This window comes from Gymnodraco acuticeps, unplaced genomic scaffold (genome assembly GCF_902827175.1).
Source record: "Gymnodraco acuticeps unplaced genomic scaffold, fGymAcu1.1, whole genome shotgun sequence".
Classification (NCBI taxonomy): Eukaryota; Metazoa; Chordata; class Actinopteri; order Perciformes; family Bathydraconidae; genus Gymnodraco; species Gymnodraco acuticeps.
Window position 1 is genome coordinate 136,038 of NW_022990518.1, and position 18,963 is coordinate 155,000.

Sequence of the window (18,963 nt, forward strand, 5' to 3'; positions counted from 1 at the left end):
CCCGGGCCCTTCTGATCTTTATCGTGCCAGCGGTGCTACTACACAGATCCAGACAGCTTCTCACACAGTTTCAGCTTGTATTGACATTGGCTTTATTTATGTTGATGGGGAATACCATTTTTAACCAAACTTAGCTAAAGACAATCTTATGGTCCTATTCTTGTGTAAGATATTCCGTACGGACAGTAAATACGAGCTGCTGAGTGATAAAAACCACGGTAGAAATGACCTTGTTTTTTTAAATGTGTCAACAAACTGGTGGCCAAAATAAATTAAAATAAACACTTTAGGTGCAGCACTACATCTTGAAACCAGAGGGTCACTTGGAGAGCGTGGACGTCTGCCAAGGCTGTTTCCATAAGTGGAAAATGATGGGTGTATCTGCCCTGTGATTGGGATCTACCCCAAAATGTAATATTATCTTCCTTGGCCCATGTTATACCCTTTCACCATGTTGCATGATAATCAAGCCTGCTCACAAACAGAGAAAAAAGCTGACTTTTTTTACCAAACTCTGCCAACATGGTGTGCAGCATTCACAAAGAGGAAACATGAAAACCATCCAGGAGAATAAACAGGCTCAGGTACTTTTGGGGCTCATTAAAGAGTTTAATGATGTTATACACCCGTCATTAACATATTTGTGTGTTTTGTTCATCCGATTGGCAGCAATGTGTGTTAGAAACTTCAACCTCTGCTACCGCTTGTTTTTTTATTTCCTTCTCTGGGTTTTTCCTGCATGCCGCGGCTCAGTCAGCACATACTGTAGGCCAAGGCCAAACACCCACAGGGAGCAAACTTGTCCTCCACACCGCCACCTAACACATCACGCGGCTTCCTTCTGCCTCCCACTTAACCCTCACCACACACAAATATGCTTCCTGCTGCCGAAAAGACACGAAATACGCCGAGACCAAATAAACATGGCGAGCTGGTAAGGAGAGCGAAAGAAATGTAGAACAAAAATGGTCAGAACGCTGAAGCCCGGCAGGCTGGAGCGATGTTGGCAATGCTCCAACACACTCACACAACACACACACACACACACACACACACACACACACACACACACACACACACACACACACACACACACACACACACACACACACACACACACACACACAGTCGGGTCTGCAGCAGAGCGAGGTGTCAGAGCCCGTTAGAGGCCTTTGGCTGGACACAGCTTCAGAACAAGCTGGACAAAAGCGTTGCCTGTCCCCCCTCATTAAGTGATTTAAGATCCCGTGTTCCCCCGACTCCTTTCATCGCCATCCAAAGTGAACACACTCAAAAAAGCCCAACAAGGCTGCCAGGTCCGGCTGACATGAATGGGGTGAAGAGGGGCAGGAAAGCCAAGTTCATGGGTCTAAAGCCGAGCTATGCTAGCCATGCCTATTAGCTTGCGCGCAGATGGATGTTAAAGGGGGGGTAGTAGCTTGAATAAACCGGGGTACGACGGAGGCTTGGCCCACAATTGGGAAACAGCGGCCACTTAATCCATTAACAGTTCTTCCTCCACAGAAGAAGCAACGTTTTCCCATGAAGCAGAAATGTGCTGTTTCCACATTCCTGGCTAACAAGACGGCGCGATCCGGGGAGGTTGGGAGACGACGGGGAGACTGAGGAGCTGGATGGAACATCAGAGCTCCATCCAAAATCAACCTCATGAGAGTTGAGTCATGTCATAATTATGAGTGATTAAAGCCCACGATCGTATATCACAGTTACCCAGATGTGTAATGAAAACTCCCATTTAGTGCCTGTGGTCCGGGTCGGGCTGGATTTGTCGGCGGTGGGGGAATGTATCAAAGGTTTGAGCAGCTGCTGCAAGACAAATCTCACTCTATGCAAGACATTTGGGTTTATTATAGAGCCCTTCAACTTTTTGTTCTGTTAACACAAGTGAAAAATCTGCGTTTTCCAAGAGTTGTATGGAAATGAGAGTCAGAACGTTGAAGCGAGGCAGAACAAGGCCATTCCAGGACAGATCCTATCCAACGATTATGCATTTACTGCAAAAAATCTCAAGTTGATTTTGAAATTCAAGCCATAAAATAGATATAACTAGTTTTTAGAATGTCAGTAAACCAAAACAAGATGAATACAGGTAGTCTGCAATAGTAGGTTAAAGGAAAATGATACTTGTATATCAAATTCAGCCATTTTGTACAAAAAATCTGTTTACAAAATAAACATGTTAAGGGCGAAATAATTGACAAAAAACTAGATTCAATTGAGTTTTTTGCATCTTTGTGTGTGTTTCTGGGTGAAAATACGGCAAAATACACACTCAGCTACACATCTAAACATACCACACACAGCTTCAATTAACACCTGAAAGGCAGCAGGGTCCTCTGGGTCATTGTGTCATCTGTTAGCGTTTTCAGAAACGCCTTCTCACATCCAGCACCCGAGCACGGTCTGCACTTAAAGGAGCGACTTTCTGCAGTGAAATGTGTTTGATGTCGATCAACTCTTTGACCGATGCGACGTTCAGTGTGCCCTAACTGAGCTGACGTCAGGAAACCTATCATTTCAACTGGTCTGGACCCCACAGCGCTGCATGAAAGAAATCTTTACCATAAAAGAGGCTATTTGGAGTGGTCTGAAGTGGACAGTGTACAGAGAATGCACTTTTTGGATGTCTAAGACGGGAGAAAAAAAGATCCTGTGAGCAGCCAAGGTCCAATTAGTGCGGTGTACGATGTGGGATCCAAACATTTGTTTACAAGAGAGGTTGTTTTTTCTCTCCGGGACAGGGTCTGATTCCACGGTGCCTCCACAACAGGGTGGGTGTGGCTACACCGCACAAACCTCGGGGCCTTTTGACATTACACTGCGTAACCATGAGGTCAGAGGAAGGCTCTTTCTTCCGAGGCACAAAGGAGTGATTTTTCACTCGCCCCGTGAGAACAGCGGCAAATAATGAACTCTCGGGCCCCCGGTATCACGTTCGGTTTCACACGCGTCAACTCCATTCTGGAGCGGAACAAAAGGGCAGTGGGAGAAACATTTATGGGGAGGGAACAGCGAGCACAGGGCATGCCAAAAAGGGTGAGTTTGAATCATTTTAAGGCATTTTAATGGGAATGAGATTAGTAGGAAATGCTGCTTTCGGGGATACAGAGGAACATGGACAATAAAGGGGGATGTATAGAGAAGGCTTTGTTCAACATGCATATACAAAATAAAGGTTGCACAAGCTAAACATTGTCTAATATGATATTTTCCAACAGAAAATGGTCATATTGCATGTGTTTAAGCTCTTTATGGAATCCTTTCCTTAGGGTTTGGGTTAGAGGTTTGGGGTTCTTTCTTTGAAGCTATCACTTTATTACAGGCAAACAAGAGCACCTACTCATTTTGTGTGTAGCAGATGCTACTGAGAAATAAAATACTCTCCTTGATACCCGTTTAATCAATGGAATTTATTGCGCTCAAGACACGGCTGGGACTAAATCCCCCCCGACTTTCCAGTTCTGAGACACTATAACCAGCACCAGCACTGAGCCACCCCGCTCTGTGTCATCTGCTCCGCTCAACTATAAAGCATTTGGGAACGGCCAGACGGATTAGGCTGCAGTTACCCTGACATGAAAAGCTGCACTTAATTCAAAAGCTCTCATGGCTGATTAATCACAAATTATGATCAAACATCTGATTTACAGGATAAACATATGACACCCTGCTCACAAGTCTGCATCTCTGTGTGTGTTTGCCAGTGTGCACGCATGCATGGCCTCTATATATATATGTGTGTGTGTGTGTGTGTGATCACGCTGTCTCCCCAAAGTCTGCAGACTCATTTTCCACAGCAGATTAAATGTGTGTCTGCAGCCACAGAGCACACCACCAAATTAAAGTCACCATCGCGCTGATATCCATCTGTGCAGCATCTGAGACTTTTAACTGTACGGGATCACAACCAAGAAGAAGAAGAAGAAATGGCCCCTGCTAACTGAACAGGTCCAAATTCTGACTTGAGTCATTACTGTTGTATGGAGGCCACATGGAGGAAGTGACTTCAGCTCCAACCTGGCAGAGTGAAGGAGTCAGCTGACGTGGAGATTTTTGAGGGAGAAGAACAAAGCTGTGAATTCTGAGAAGCTCTAATCGCCCCTTCTCATATCTGATAGCAGCGGAGCGGCAGGAGTCAGCAGCTGGATGAAAAACATCTGGACACAGGGGTTAGCAACCGAATCCAAAGGCAACAAGGGGGCCCTGAATGTGCCAAAAACGTGAACTTTTTCTGGGTTCATCTGTTAATTTAGTGAATAAGATATCTAAGGATAATAGTATGAAAGGTATAAGACTGGATTGTGCTATAGCGTGCTAGCTCGGTGTACTTTCCAGGAGCTACGTCAAATATTAAGGGTGCTTTTATACACTGTTGGATTTCTTGCTGGTATTTACATTTTTATTTGATCACATTTTGGGAATAAAAGCTAATTTGGGGGAATTTAGCAAAGATGTTTTGGTGAAATACAAAAATGTGGAGTCTGTGTTGCTATAAACAAATGTATCTTTTATACGATTTTTTTACTTTTTGTATTAAAACAAATATATTTGTAGTGAATTTTGTGGTTCTGTGGCAAATTTGATAGGGAGACTAATTTTATGAAACTTAATTTGTCGGCAGGATACCAAATCTGGGGTACTTCTATGTGCTAAAACATATTTGGAAAGAGCTTTTTGTGGGACCTACATTCAATTATTTAAATTTTAACAAATGATGGAGCCGCTAAACCAAATGTACGAAACACTAATTCAGATTATAGGATATATATTTTGGGATGATGACAAAAGCATGTTGGTGTCACTGCACCAAGTTTAGGGATCGTGTGGTAAAGAATGTGCAACAGTGACAAATTACATATTTTATTGGACAGTACATACATTTTTGGGGATTAGCATGCAATTAAACATTTTTTTAAATCATCATGCAATCTACATGCAAATGTTTTTATTTAACAAATGTTTATTCTATTTCTGTTCTTTTTTATTGTATGATTATCGGAAATAGCTGTTTTGAGACAATACAGTAAATGTAGATTTGCACCATAACATATTTTGTATTCAATAATTGGAAATTTGCCGTGGTTTAAAAACACATTTTAGAATTACAACAGATTTTGACGCTGCGTTTGAATCTAAAACTGGAAAAATATTGTGATTATCTCAAATAGTTACATTTCTTGACACTATAGCAAATTTAGGAAATGTATTTCACTGATATATTTTTGACTCATGCCAAGGACATTTCAAGGTCACTGTAACATATATGTTGTACATAACACATACTCGGGTTATTTAAAACATTAACAAAGTACTTTTACAAGTTTCGGTAGTATCCCAATTAAAACAGTTTGGAAGCAACATTTTGTATTGCCTTTTCGAACAGCACGATATAAAACATTTTAAGAATGAAATCAAACTGTTAAGGAGGCACAAAATAGACTTGTACTTAATTGTCATACAAACTGTACAGAACTTCAATATAAAGAAGTTGGAGGGATTTGGTTTTAACTTATTGCTGGGGGACGAAAGTAAAGGAAGAGTAAATAGAGAGGGAGGATTAAGTAGCACTTGAAGAGATAATGAGGGACCATGGAAGAGAGAAAGCAAACTCAGCTCCCTGTAACCTTCCTTCATTTATACTGAGTCCGCATTGCTCTGTCTGTGTGTGTGTGTGTGTGTGTGTGTATATATGTGTGTGTGTGTGTGTGTGTGTATGTGTGTGTGTGTGTGTGTGTGTGTGTGTGTGTGTGTGTGTGTGTGTGTGTGTGTGTGTGTGTGTGTGTGTGTGTGTGTGTGTGTGTGTGTGTGTGTGTGTGTGTGTGTGTGTGTGTGTGTGTGTGTGTGTGTGTGTGTGTGTGTGTGTGTGTGTGTGTGTGTGTGTGTGTGTGTGTGTGTGTGTGTGTGTGTGTCCTTGCCACGATGAATAGACACCATACAGATAGTGATTAATTCAGATAGTTGTTGGCATTTCAGTTTACATCCCCCAGAATGCAGCAGGCTGTGGCAGCATGAATTCAACATGCTGCATTAAGGGCTTTGCTCCCTCCGGGCTAAAGGAATTCTGGGTTATTTCTACCGTGGTGTATCTGGCACAGTTTTGGTTATCTGTGCTCAACGGGCCAATGAGAGCACAGCTGCCACACGCCTCATTGGCTGCCGCGGGTTATGGGTTAATCCTGATTGGTGATTTTCAGAGAGGACACACCCCTCGTTTCCCTCCTTTTTCTGGGGCGCTAATTTGCATATTATTATTTTTTGCCTGCAGTGTGGAAGATGTGTAACCTAATTTTTGGACATGTTTGGCCCCAAATGACAAAGACGCCAGCCCAAATGTAACTTCTCAGTTGGTGCTCAATAATTTCTCCTAAAAAACTCTAAATTCTACCAGGGGAACAATTATGAAAACCATTTTAATCAGTTAGAACCACTTTATAGTCATGCAGAGGCTTCACTTAACTTATGATAGTTCATTAGACTGTTTGAAAATTAGGAAATAAGGTGATTTCTGATTGGAAAAGTGTATAAATGTGTCAAACACTGGTGCTGCACCGCACCAGCACATGTATACGCTGTTGGGTTGCTGGGCAAAATTGAGAGCGGGCCTGCCTCCATACAGGAGTGGCTCGTGGATGGTAAACGCGAGTGACGTCTTAGCCGGCGTTCCTCAAACCCCCCCGTGTATCGCGTGTCTAGACCTCACCAGCACTTCTTCTGGAAGAACCATGTGACCCAGATGAGCCGTCACAGGACTTCAACATCCACACTTTTTCTACTTGGATCAATTCTTCATCCTATAGTCACGCAGGGGGAAATAAGTGAAACTGAGGGAAGCTGACAGACGTGGACCCTAGCGCCATGTGTAGTGGAGGACACCAGATTAAACTCTGCTAATACCAAATCACTTTGATTTTCTTTCCCGGTTTTTTAAAGCCAGAAATATGCCTTAATTGCCTTCTTTTTTTTTGTAATATGGCTGAACATTTTCATTTGAAATGTACAAAGAATGGAATATGAAACACATTTACTGGGATGGGTTTTTCCCCCATTTTAACACCGTATTTAGGATTAAATTATATTTAAATGTAATTGTTTTGAATAGTTGTAACTGTAACGTCACACTACAGATAGGAAAAGTTGTAAGATACATTACAATTGTACATATTCGTTACAAATATACACAATATGATATTGAAAAAAGGCTTTAATGTATTTGAATTCCACGAAAAAATATGTTAAGAAATATACTGCTTATGCTGAAAGAACACAATTAAAAAATAATCTGCTTTTTAAAAAAATTTGCACTTTTTGAGTCACTATAAATCCACTTTTTTATAAAATTGTCTGTAAGTCTTGACCTAAATTGTACAAGACAAAGATAAAATGATTTAAAAAAATACTGCTAACTCTCCGATTGAAATATCAAGCTATAAATTGAAAGATTTGTTTTTTTACGTTTCATATGGATTTTCTAACAGCTTCAATAAAACCAAACTGTATAACAGACAGTCCAAAGTCGTAGGTAAAACATATATTTTTTTAAAAGTCCATTGAGGAACAGAACAATTATTAGTGAACTTTTGGTGAACATACTTTTGCTACTTGGAAAAGTCCACTAAAAGTTAATAGTCACCTCCATCCAGAGACAGAAATATGAGCAGCGAGCAATAAAGACTTCTGATGGAAACCTAAGCAGCCGGCACACTCAGGAAACAAATAAAACGTCTTTATGAGGCCGGTTTTATGATGTTAATCGGCACAGTCCCGGTCCAGTGGCCCTTTAAGTGCTGCAGGACAGGTCTGTGTTCAGGAGCCGACCTCAGCTACTGTCTTCCCCGCTCTCTGTTTTCATTACGCCGGCTGCTGGATAATTAAAAGAACACTTTCACTGCCTGCCAAATTACAATAAATTCCCATTAGCAGTGGCTAATGTACATTTTGCATATTAAGACACGGAGTATAAAAACAAATGGATTAACAACAAACACTGAATGAGGGAGTCATCAGGTCTGGGTGATAGGAGGTTATTTTGTCTGCGGTTTTCTGAGAGTGGACTGTAGAGAAAATGCACATTTGATCATTCACTTTAGTACAAAATATTTATTTTCATAACGAAAAAAAGTTATGATAATCTGCTAAACGGTCAAATCGTCTCACTTTACAGCAGGTGATAATGTAAAAAAGCGTTTTGTCCAATTTAAAATATTTTATTTTGTGTTTTCTTGACTTAACTCTCTTATTCCTTGTAACAGATGCTGATAAAGTACATTTTTAGTGAAAATAGTTGTTATTGATTAAAGATTTTTAAAGTTCAGCATGAGGTTTATTCAGTTTTTGGTTAATTTTATTTATTTATTTGCAATGGTCTGTGTTGTAATTTTTAACAATTTGTTCCTTCTTTTTGATTATTTGCATTTTAAGAACAACATGAACACTTATATACATTAAATAACTACACAAAAATGCACAAATCAGAAATAAACTACATATTTCTACTGAAAAGTGACCAGATCAGCTGCAGGTTGAAATTGGATTTGGTTAATACATTTTTTTTTTACATAAAAAACGAACTAATGGGCTTTTTATTATTTTCCTTTTCAAATATAAAGTATTACTTGTGTAATATTTCGCATGTATCATTTTTCCCTCTAATATTAATTTCAAACATACCCTTTTATTTGCTTGAAAAACAAAACATTGCCTTTATGACATTAAAGACATTAAATCAGAGTGAAACTTCAGGGGACTTAGGGGGAAGGGTGAAACCCGTCCCCGCCGTGTCCTGCAGTCTCTTTGAAGCAGGACAGGACAGGTGACCTGGTCTCTTTTGTTGAACAGACAATACGGGCTTGTTGGGCCATTAGTTTCCTTTTGTAGCACCTCGTATAGGTGTGATATCCACCCTGTCATGGCAAGAATCCACTACAGGGACAAAGAAAGCCTTCTGAGGCCAAAGACACCCCCGAGGTGATTTACAACATTCCTTTCTAGCTAAAGAGGAATCTCCAGTAAAATAATTATCTTAACTTAACATCAGAATCAGCTTTAAAACATCAAAAAAGAAGGAAATGAGTCTGATTCATGAGAGCGTAGTACTCCACTGATGCAGACATCTGATTGGCGGGAAGAGGAGCACTCTGATTGGCTGAGACGCTGACATATTCAGTGTCGACTCAGCGCTGGGACCTGTTACGCCAGATGCCCTCCTCTCGTCCCCTTCAATGTTTGCAGCCCAACGCACGCGATCCCTCGCTCCGCTTGGCTGCACCCTCTCATCGCATTACTTCTGCTATTCTAACTCCTCCATCAATTATGCACTAGAATAACTCTGGGGCCTGCTGGGGCCAAGACATAAAAGGGGATCATCATCAGCGAGCGCTCGCAGCGTCTGCCCAGCATGTTCCCAGCATGCCGCGCTGCGAGCAGTGATACGAGCAGGGCCAGGTTGCCAGCTCCTAACGGGGCGGCCGGGGATGGCACACATCGACGGGTTGGTGCAAAAACAAAATACATCGCAGCGTGTGCAATATCAGCGTGTTAGGGGGTCAATCAGTGCTGCACCTCCATGCAAAATGGCCGACTCAGCAAAGTCATTAAACCTTATTTAGGGATAATTAAATGTGTTTTTTCTTATTCATGATAGACTAACTTGTGGCACATAATTTTCATTATTAAACATGTGTATTGATCTTTGGTTGGTTTGTTGTGCTGTTGTTGAGGATATTTCTTAGAAATCCGTGAAGAGAAAACTAGAAAAGACAAAACTAATGCACCAATTATCCTAATAACTTCTTAAATTAGCTAAATGTACGTTTTAATAACTTTTATCTTGAATTTCTGATTTTGACCTCAAGTTTTCCAAACAGTTTTATGATCAGAAAGTGATTTGAGATGATGGTAAAAAAATATTCTATATAAATTCCTGTAATAAATAGAATATTTTGCTTTTTTTTCCTTTTATTTTTACAGAACTGCTTCTTGTTTCGCCACGAAATGTAGCCTTGGTTTTTCAACCTGACACAAATGTTTTAAGATCCTTAAAATCTTCAGAATTTCTTTTAAATTAATATATTTTTCCACTAAAAACCCAAATAATGTTAACAAAAGTAAAAACTCTTCAAGCAGAATGAATACTTTAACTTGATTAGTATTTTTTTTAGAATTGTTCATGTAATTATATTGAAAGTCCATTGATGTAGATTTGTTAAATTTGTCTATACAAGTAAAACATAGAATTACTTGAAAATAAAAACAAGTAAAAAGCCGGTAGACCAGATAAATATTTAAATTTCCTTTATAGAATTTTCCCAATTTTAGATATTTCAGACTTTACCAACACTATGGTTGAAATAATTGACTTCAATCAAATCCCTTATGTGTGTAGAAGGAGTTTTTCTCTTTACAGTATTTGAGAGCCGGATCAGAAGAGATCAGATGATGCTCATGCGACGTCCCAGGATTCGTAACCTACTTTTTTTTTTACTCTTGAAACAAAATGGAGTCGAATTTGGAAAATGGCTGCCTGGTTCTCCCCGCTCCGCCACACAGCAGTGAAAATGCGAGGAGGAGAAGTCAGCCACGTCTGCGGAAAGTGCTCAGATCTTGGCAGTCCTGATTTCAATTAATGACCCTGCAACTCAAGTTGTGTTCGCTGATAAAACACCCAAAACTATTTAATCGCAGTCATTCATCATCAAAGAACGCAGGCCAGGAAAATAATTTGTGAAGGAAAACAACGTAATGTCGACCCCTCTATTAAAGTCGTGGCGGTCCTGACCTGGATTTTCTCCTGGTTGCGTGTGAAGGTTTGTCCAAGCTCTATCGTGAGATCACAAACAGCTTTTTTAATATTTCATGCGTCCCAAAGCACCAAGTGTGCTGAAATCCAACAGGAGGAAACACTTTGAGTCCCAGCGGACCAGAGAGCCACACGAAAGGTCTCGCAAAGTCACACCAAGTTCATGCAACAACAACTGTTCTTCACACGCAGATACATCACAATCGTCGTTTCATATTGTGCTCCACGGGAGGTTGGAAAACTCAGAAACAAGCTCAAACTTTGTTGTGGTTTTGCTCTAAACTGGAATCAGGTAAACCCACATACCCGAATGACTACATGAGATGTTTGAACTGAGAAACAAAAGCAATTAGACGGCAACAAAAAACATATTTTGCTTCATCAGAGATGTTTTGGTTTGTCTTCGTGGCTGAAGGAAATCTGTCAATCTACATGCTTACGTTGTGAATAACACATGACTGGAAAAGCAATGCACTCACACTTCAGCTGTGTCTAATTTCTTCCAAGATAAACAAAACGCTAAGAGTCAGCAGCCATTTACAATCAGGAAATATAGCCCTGACGACCAGGAACACATACTTTTAGTTTCGGGGAGGCCTCCAAAGCCGCACTGACCCAAATAGACACTTCCAGAACCATTTACTCAGAGGTTTGGCCCCCACTGACAAAATTCGACAATTTGAGCCAATTGACATTTCAGCTGTAATCGTATACAATTCCAATCTTCAGACGTGCCAACTTTTTTATTACCTATAATATTTGTCTTAGAGCAGAAGAGACAGTGTGCACTGACATCAGTTAACAAGTCAAACCACACATTTGAAAGAGATTTTAGTCCAAAATGAAGCCTTATAGTAGCTAATAGAGAGTTCTAGTCTTCTAGGTTATCATTACATGTGAGAGAAATTACTGGGGACTCATTTTTACTCTTTTTTGGAAAAACGGAGTAGAACTTCTACACAACAAAAAATATAGTTATTTCTATTAAAAGTCTAAAAAATAAAACTATACCTGTCAGTGTGAATCTGTTTTCAATGTGTTTCTAGAAATATCTTACAAGAAACCCTTAACCCTAACTTCAACCTTTGATGTTGAAACAAGTCAAAACTATGTACGTCCTAAAAACAGAAAAGACGACTTTAAGACCATTTTTGGTAACATTTAGTTTTTTACAGTGCAGCCATTCAACAGCATACAACAACGTATAAGCCACACATTCCTTTGACTCTTGTTTCCACAACAGTCCATGAAAAGCTACAAAAACTCATGTGTTGTTGTTGAGGAACTATAAAGGGTCTGCAGCACGGCCAGGCTCCCACCCTGCGCTCTTTGATACTGTGTGATGCCCTACAAACAGCAGCGGCAGCCTTGCCCTGTCTGTTAGCAGCTTAGTGGCTCTTTAGGGCCTTTTTAGAAGCCGTTTTCAGAAGGTTTACCGCAGTCATTAGGAGCTAAGGCTGATTAATGTGAATGGTCAGGCAGGCCCTGGCTTTCTGAGGGGAGAACAGAGAGGGGTGAAGGGTCCCACAGGAAGTGTTTTGTGTCTCCACACAAAGGGAGGGCTGACCTCTTAAGCCCCTTAGAGCCTCTTTGCTAATACCCTCACCGGTGCCTACAAAGACACGGGGGATGCCATTTCACCACTCACATTTAAACAGCGTACACAAAAAAAAAGCCCCACTAAAGATTAAAACTGAAGAAAAGTGAAGCTCTGTGCAGCGGAGTGAGACTGCGAGATTAGGCCTGAAGAGTCTACCCCCGCTAATCCATTGACTGCCGCGCATATCAAACACAGGATGCTAAACTCACACAGTATCTCTTCTGGTCACAAGAGATCTTATCACTTTGGTCATAAAAGTTTTCTTAGCCAAGTAAAACGAAATCTGCCAGGACAGAAAGCTCCTTTCAACCTGTTTCAAGGAGTAGTGGATTTTCTAGATTGAAGTCAAACGTACCTTTTTTCTAGATGAAGTAATTCAGGATTGACTCTGGAAATTAGAATGTGTTGAAATAGTTGTGATAATCATACGACTGATGTATTTTTAAAGGTTTTCTAGATATATAAAAATGTAAGAATTGGATTTTGAGTGTTTTTTATCTGTTCATACAATTTCTCGGATTCAAATGGGATTTTTCTTGATACAGAAACTTATAATATTTCGTTTTTCTTCCAACATATTCACTCTAGAAAATTCTTGTAACAAGTTGGTTAAATCTAAACATTTATGACACATTGATTTCCTTAAGTGGATCAAATAATTACATTTCAATAATTCTCTATTTATCCGATTCTCTATTCTTTCAAGATACCCAAAATATGTTCTAAAAAGCATTCTTGAAACTGGTTGACTTAATTTGAAAAGTACATAATTATTTTCCATAAATTAATATCTAGATTAAAATGTGTTTTTATTCTAGTTCTGGGATTGTCTGCTTTATTTTTGGTTTCAAAAGGCATATATTTAGTCCTAAAAAAATGCTTAAGAGAAAGTTGATGGGCATGTTTAAGTATCATGCACACCGTTTGCAGAACTTTTCACTTCTGCTAAATAACATTTTCTAGATTCTAGATTTTAAATCAGTCATTTTCCTTCTTCGAACATACAGAGACTCATTACTAGGAAATTCTAAACACAAATTAATTTGTATCAGAAACGTGTTGAAAGGATCAAACTGAATGGGCAAATTATTTCACTTCAAATTCTAATTTTGTACATTTGAGTACTTTGAGTCAAATTGCCATTGTTCAATTCATTTTAGCAATAGTAGGCTTAATTATTGACTTAACATTATACCTTAATATTTATATTCTGACACACAGTTTTAGAAGATTGTTGAAGCTAATCGACTCCTAATCCAACCATGGTTGAGGTTATCATGATGCATTTGCCAATGTGTTGTTCCTACGACAGAAAAAGCAGAATGTTTGCCCTACAAAACTGACAAAAGACATTTAAATCATTGTGATGAGCAATAAAAACTGCAGAACAGAAGACCAGCGGCAACTTGAAACACAGTGATTGTAATCTCAGTGCGTTTGTTGTGCTAGTTCTTCAGAGGAACATTGCCGTAAAGTAATAAAAGGTAACCTAGTAACCTCTCGTCACTAGTTCCTGTCAGTCAGGCCTCGGCAGCCTGAGGGCCTCGTCTTATTAGTCAGAACGTAAAGGGCGGGCAGGGCATCTCCTCTCTGCAGGGCTAGGGTCGTAGAGAGCATGAGGAATGACGGGCGTCTCCACAGGACCACTTCCCCCCTCTGCACAAATTTAGCTGAGGGCTTATTAAGTGCATTTTGTAAGGTACCACTGATTAAAGAACACAGAGTGGTAGGAAACTGACATGATATGAGGAAGTGATTTCCTATCCCTGATGTGACGCTCTTTCATTTCAGGCTCTGAGAGACTGAAGTGCTGTCAGGAGGCTTAATGCTCCTGCACTTTGTAATAAAATGAAAGGTAAACCTTAGATAAGAAGCTTCTCCTCCTCTGTTTATTGATACTTTCTGAGCCCTCTCTGCAGGAAATCACATTCTGTCAGATCTCTTTGATGCCTTTTGAGATTGACACTTCCTCAGGGTGGATACATTGGTTCTGACCCCACCCCAGGACCCACACTGTTCCCCTGTCGTAGCCTCTGGCCTCTTATGAGGAAGTTTCTCTCACCCCCGCGACTGTATTGTCCCTCCCTGTTATAATCCCCCTGTCCCACCTCATATAACATATGCACACTCTCCACAACCACCTCTCCTTCTCCCAGTCTGTCTCCCCGCACAGCTTAAAGCCGGCTATGGGCCGCTGAGTACGAGCGGAAACAAAGGCGTCCTTTCAGGGGCTCTGTGGCGGCGCTGGGAGAGGGCTGCGGTCCTGAGACCCAGTCAATATTTGGACGAGGTTGCCTTTTTTTGTGTCCGTTTTTAATCCAAGCGGAACCAAGCGGCAGGGAGTCGGGAAAAGGCTGAGAGGGGAAAGCGAGAGTAAACACTGGGAACAATGCAAACGGGGCAACTCACAATGCCACTGGGAAACTATCACAACATCAGCTCGCCACCAAGAGCAACATGGAGCATTGTTTCTTTAAGTGGAGATTAAAAAGAGAGCAAGAGTAAGAAAAGCAAACAAGAGGAGAAATGTGTGCAAGTGTCAAGTCTTCTCAAATTTCTGAGGTTCTACTTCAAGTATGTCCAGAAACGGAGAGGGGTAAGACAGTGTGGGTCATCAGAGAAGTCCGATTTAACACCCTGAAGCATGCCATGTCGGAACTATAGTTTTCTCCCATGGGATAACAAACATTCTATATAAATATCCTGCTTCTCAGAGGCATCAAGAAAACGCAAGATCAATTTGGTTGGTACTAGTTATAGGTTTCTGTCACTGCTGTCAATCAATCATTGTACCTTTGATGTCCCTTGCAACACTGATACATTTTAGTCTTTAAGATCATTTTAGACCAATGTTCAACTTAATTAAGGAACCCTAACCCTAACTTTGGCAAAGCAGCCTTAATCTAAGGTCATATAAATGGCTAGTTTATAGTGCCAAGAAGTTTATTAGCAAAGAAGCTGGCCCAACCAGCCTGTTCCACTACGTCCTCGGTCCTGGAACAATCGGCCCGCCAGGCTTAAAATCTCTTTAAATGATAATACCCACATTTATATCAAACAGGCCATTCTTTGATTGTCTTATGGAGAAATATGTTGCATCTGCTGGGGGAAGCTTTGGATGGGCATTATCAGGGATTAAAGGAAACCCCTGGGGTGACCCTGAATCCTGGAATCCCTCTCTCCCCAGCTGTCAGCTCCTTAGTCCCACCCAATGAGGGTCTTTGATGACGAGGGGTATCAGTTTCCATGGCGTCGGAGACACAAACAGCTTGGGAGATTATGGACAGAGCCCGGCCCCCGATTCTCTGTTGATCCCACCTATCAGCAACAAATAAACACCTTGGGCCACGGCAACGGCTGCGTGCGGACCATATGGACCCGGGTGGGTTTTAATGAAGCAGCTAAATAGCTGGTGAGCTGGGAATTCACTAATAGCTCCTTGTCAGAGCAGCAGTAAATACCCCTCATACACTTATTCCATCGTTTGGTTCGCCGACACAGACGGCGAAGCTGACAAGAAACATCTGTGACTCATTTCTCTTACATGAGCTGTTCCACCACGAAATGCTACAGTTTTTATTTTATGGGTTTTGTCTTGGTGCCACTTTCTTATAAAGCTTACTTAATGCAGGCTTTATATGCTGTCACAAATGACTCTATTAATGGTGAATGCAGTTGTTAAAAGCTATTTATTGATCTAGATCTGCAGAATAAGTTAACTATCTGTCGATAAACAGAAAGATAATCCTGAACTAGGGTAGAAAATGACGTGAAATGTTGTTTTCAGCCTCAAATATGTTATTTCTTCTGCTTTTTTTACTTTTAATCAGATAAAAGTTATATTCTTGGGTTTTGGACTGACAAAACAAGACGTTAAAAGACATCTCTCACTATTTTCTGACACTTTATAGACCAATCAATCAATGTATTGATCTAAAAGATGATCAACGTGAGTTGCAGCCCTATTTTGATCACGCTAACAGGACAATTGTTTATTTAAATTCCTTTAATCTCTTCTTATAAGGCACACTAAGAATTGTTTATATAATTGTGAATTGCTTTAAAAGTACTTAATCATCATTGCTTTGCTAAATCTACTTTTAAAATAGTTCTATAACAGTTATTTATTAACATGAATAACTGAATCTGCATTAACTTTCATGAAGTAGAACATGATGCAAGCCCTTCTGTGATTTATAGTAAACGCTGTAGATGCTGCTAGCAATACCTTCTAGTACAGCCAGTACAAATGACTATTCATCATTCTTTGATCACAATATCTGAAACCTTTCTAGGTCTATGACTAAAAAGGAGTCACAAAACAGTGTTGTCACATACTCTACAGATGTTTGCGAAAATAGATTTGAGTATATGCAAAGTATAGGAGCGTTGTACAACTTTCCAAACCTGCATAGCAACTCTGCACACTTCAACTAATGGACTGACTCTAGAGTGGATTGAACAATGCAAGAGCTTTCACAGTGCAAAAAATATATTTCACAGATAAATACCAAATGGCAAAATTATCTGAAGCACTTTTTCTTGTTTTGGCTTAAAAAACGCATTAAAATGGCATCAAAAAAAGCCACAAAGACTCCCCTTTTCAAATCTAGATTCTTTCTAACAAGGCTCCGTGATACTGAAATTGCATTTAATTTTATTAAGTAGCTTATACAAGCGCAGCGGCTTGCTGTCACTGTGGAAGCTTTTCAATCTGAACCATCCTCAAGGCTGTAAATCCCTCCTCCTCCTGCGCTCAGAGTGCTGCTCGCCTGCACCTAATCTGCAACAAGCATCAGCACAGGAAGATGTTTCCCTGAGATGAAAGCACAGCAAACATGGATGCACGTTTATCTAAATTACTATAAAAAATGCTGCCTTTAAGCCCCGTTTGAAACAAAAGAAAAACACGAAAATGACTTTGCATTTCCATTTTTCACGATTCACTTCCCATTTCAATTCCAGAGCTCCTGTAGGGGATTTCATGAATGGCTGAGTATGGACCGCTACTCCGGATACCATTTTCTCCACTTTGGTCAAATATGCAGCGGAGGAGGCAGAAGAGGGGGGGGGGGGGGGGAGCTCATCTGGAAGTTGGGACTGTACCACAGCAGGTTCCCAGTGCTCCAATGTTCTGTATAGTTACATTAAACAGCAGGGATGCCGGGGCCCGCATGCTTGTGTAGAATACTGTTATAGGTTCTGCTGCAGGTCAGGGGCCCCAGGCTTTAAGAGCGGCCCTGTCTTACATTATACAGCCGGGGTCAGGTTTAGATTAAAGTCATGAATGAGAAAAGGAGACAGTCATTTAGAGTTACTCATTTATTTAGCCCCCATTCTGCGGAGACAAAGCCCAGGCGGGGTGCCTTGCCGGGGCCGTCACCGGGCCCCATGGCCGGCGGTACTGCCCCGGTTTTGACCCTGACAACGGTCCCCTCTGTGCTGCTTAACCCGCAACTCGCCTGGTTTCTACCAAGTGTGTGACCTCAGCATGTGTGGATCTCTCACAAGAGCGAGCGCCACGCTGGGCCTTGGCCGCGGCTGAAATACCCCTGTGTACCCCCTTATTGTTCGCCCCAGCGTGGGCCGGGAGGGGGGCGGCGGAGGAGGTGGAGGGAGGGGGGGGGGTAACACTTGGATGGGGGGAGGGGGGGTAACACTTGGATAGGGGGGAGCATGGCAGCCAAGAAACCAGACTTTGGGAACTGTGCGGAGGCCAAGAGAGAGAAAACCACCTGCGAGCGTTGGTGTAAAGTAACTAAGTTGATTTACTCAAGTACGGTATTTAAGTATAAATGTGTGTACTACTGCAGTATTTCAATTGTGTGCTACTGTGTACTTCTACTGCACTTCAATTCAGAGGTTAATCATGTCATTTTACTCCACTGCATTTATCTAATACATTAAGCTACTTTGCAGATTTGGATTAATGATGTGAAATATATACCTTGCCGTATACAACGTTATTACCTCCACCTTTACTAGCTTGTTCAACACATTACATACCTTAAAATCAAAACATATAATATATATTATTCTGAAATGGGCCAATATGCAGAATGAGTACTTCTTTTAGTACTTTAAGTATATTTTGATGCTAATACTTTTCTACTTTTACTTGAGCATTTTGATTACAGGACTTTTACTAGTAACAGAGTATTCCTACACTCTGGTGCTTCTACGTTTACTTAAGTACAAGATGTGAGTACTTTTTCCACATGCCTACAAGCCTGCGAGCGGGACAGAAAGCTGTTATCACACTCAGATATCTGTCTTTTGGCGGAGCAGGAACTCCAGCAGCCTTTGAAGTCACCACCACAGCATTTGCATTTGTATCAGCAACACCAGTCAGTTCAGCAGACCAGTTTCTCGTCCCGGAGCAAATGTTACAGTACATTTACATTTTGACTCATGCCGAAACTGAAGACAGCTTATGTCAGCGTGCAGTGAATGTATTCCTAATGAAACTAAGTGACACACTCATTATATCACTATGTGCTCAAGTGCCAAGATAGAGGCACTGAGTCACACGGGGAGCCGCCCTCAG

General features: G+C 40.9%; 1 protein-coding gene across 1 annotated transcript in view; it reads right to left on the minus strand.

The window, feature by feature from the left end:
* Positions 1 to 18,963, minus strand: part of LOC117553309 (ephrin-A5b-like) — a 69,194-nt gene that overhangs the window by 48,551 nt on the left and 1,680 nt on the right. The gene's annotated exons all lie outside the window — the stretch shown is intronic.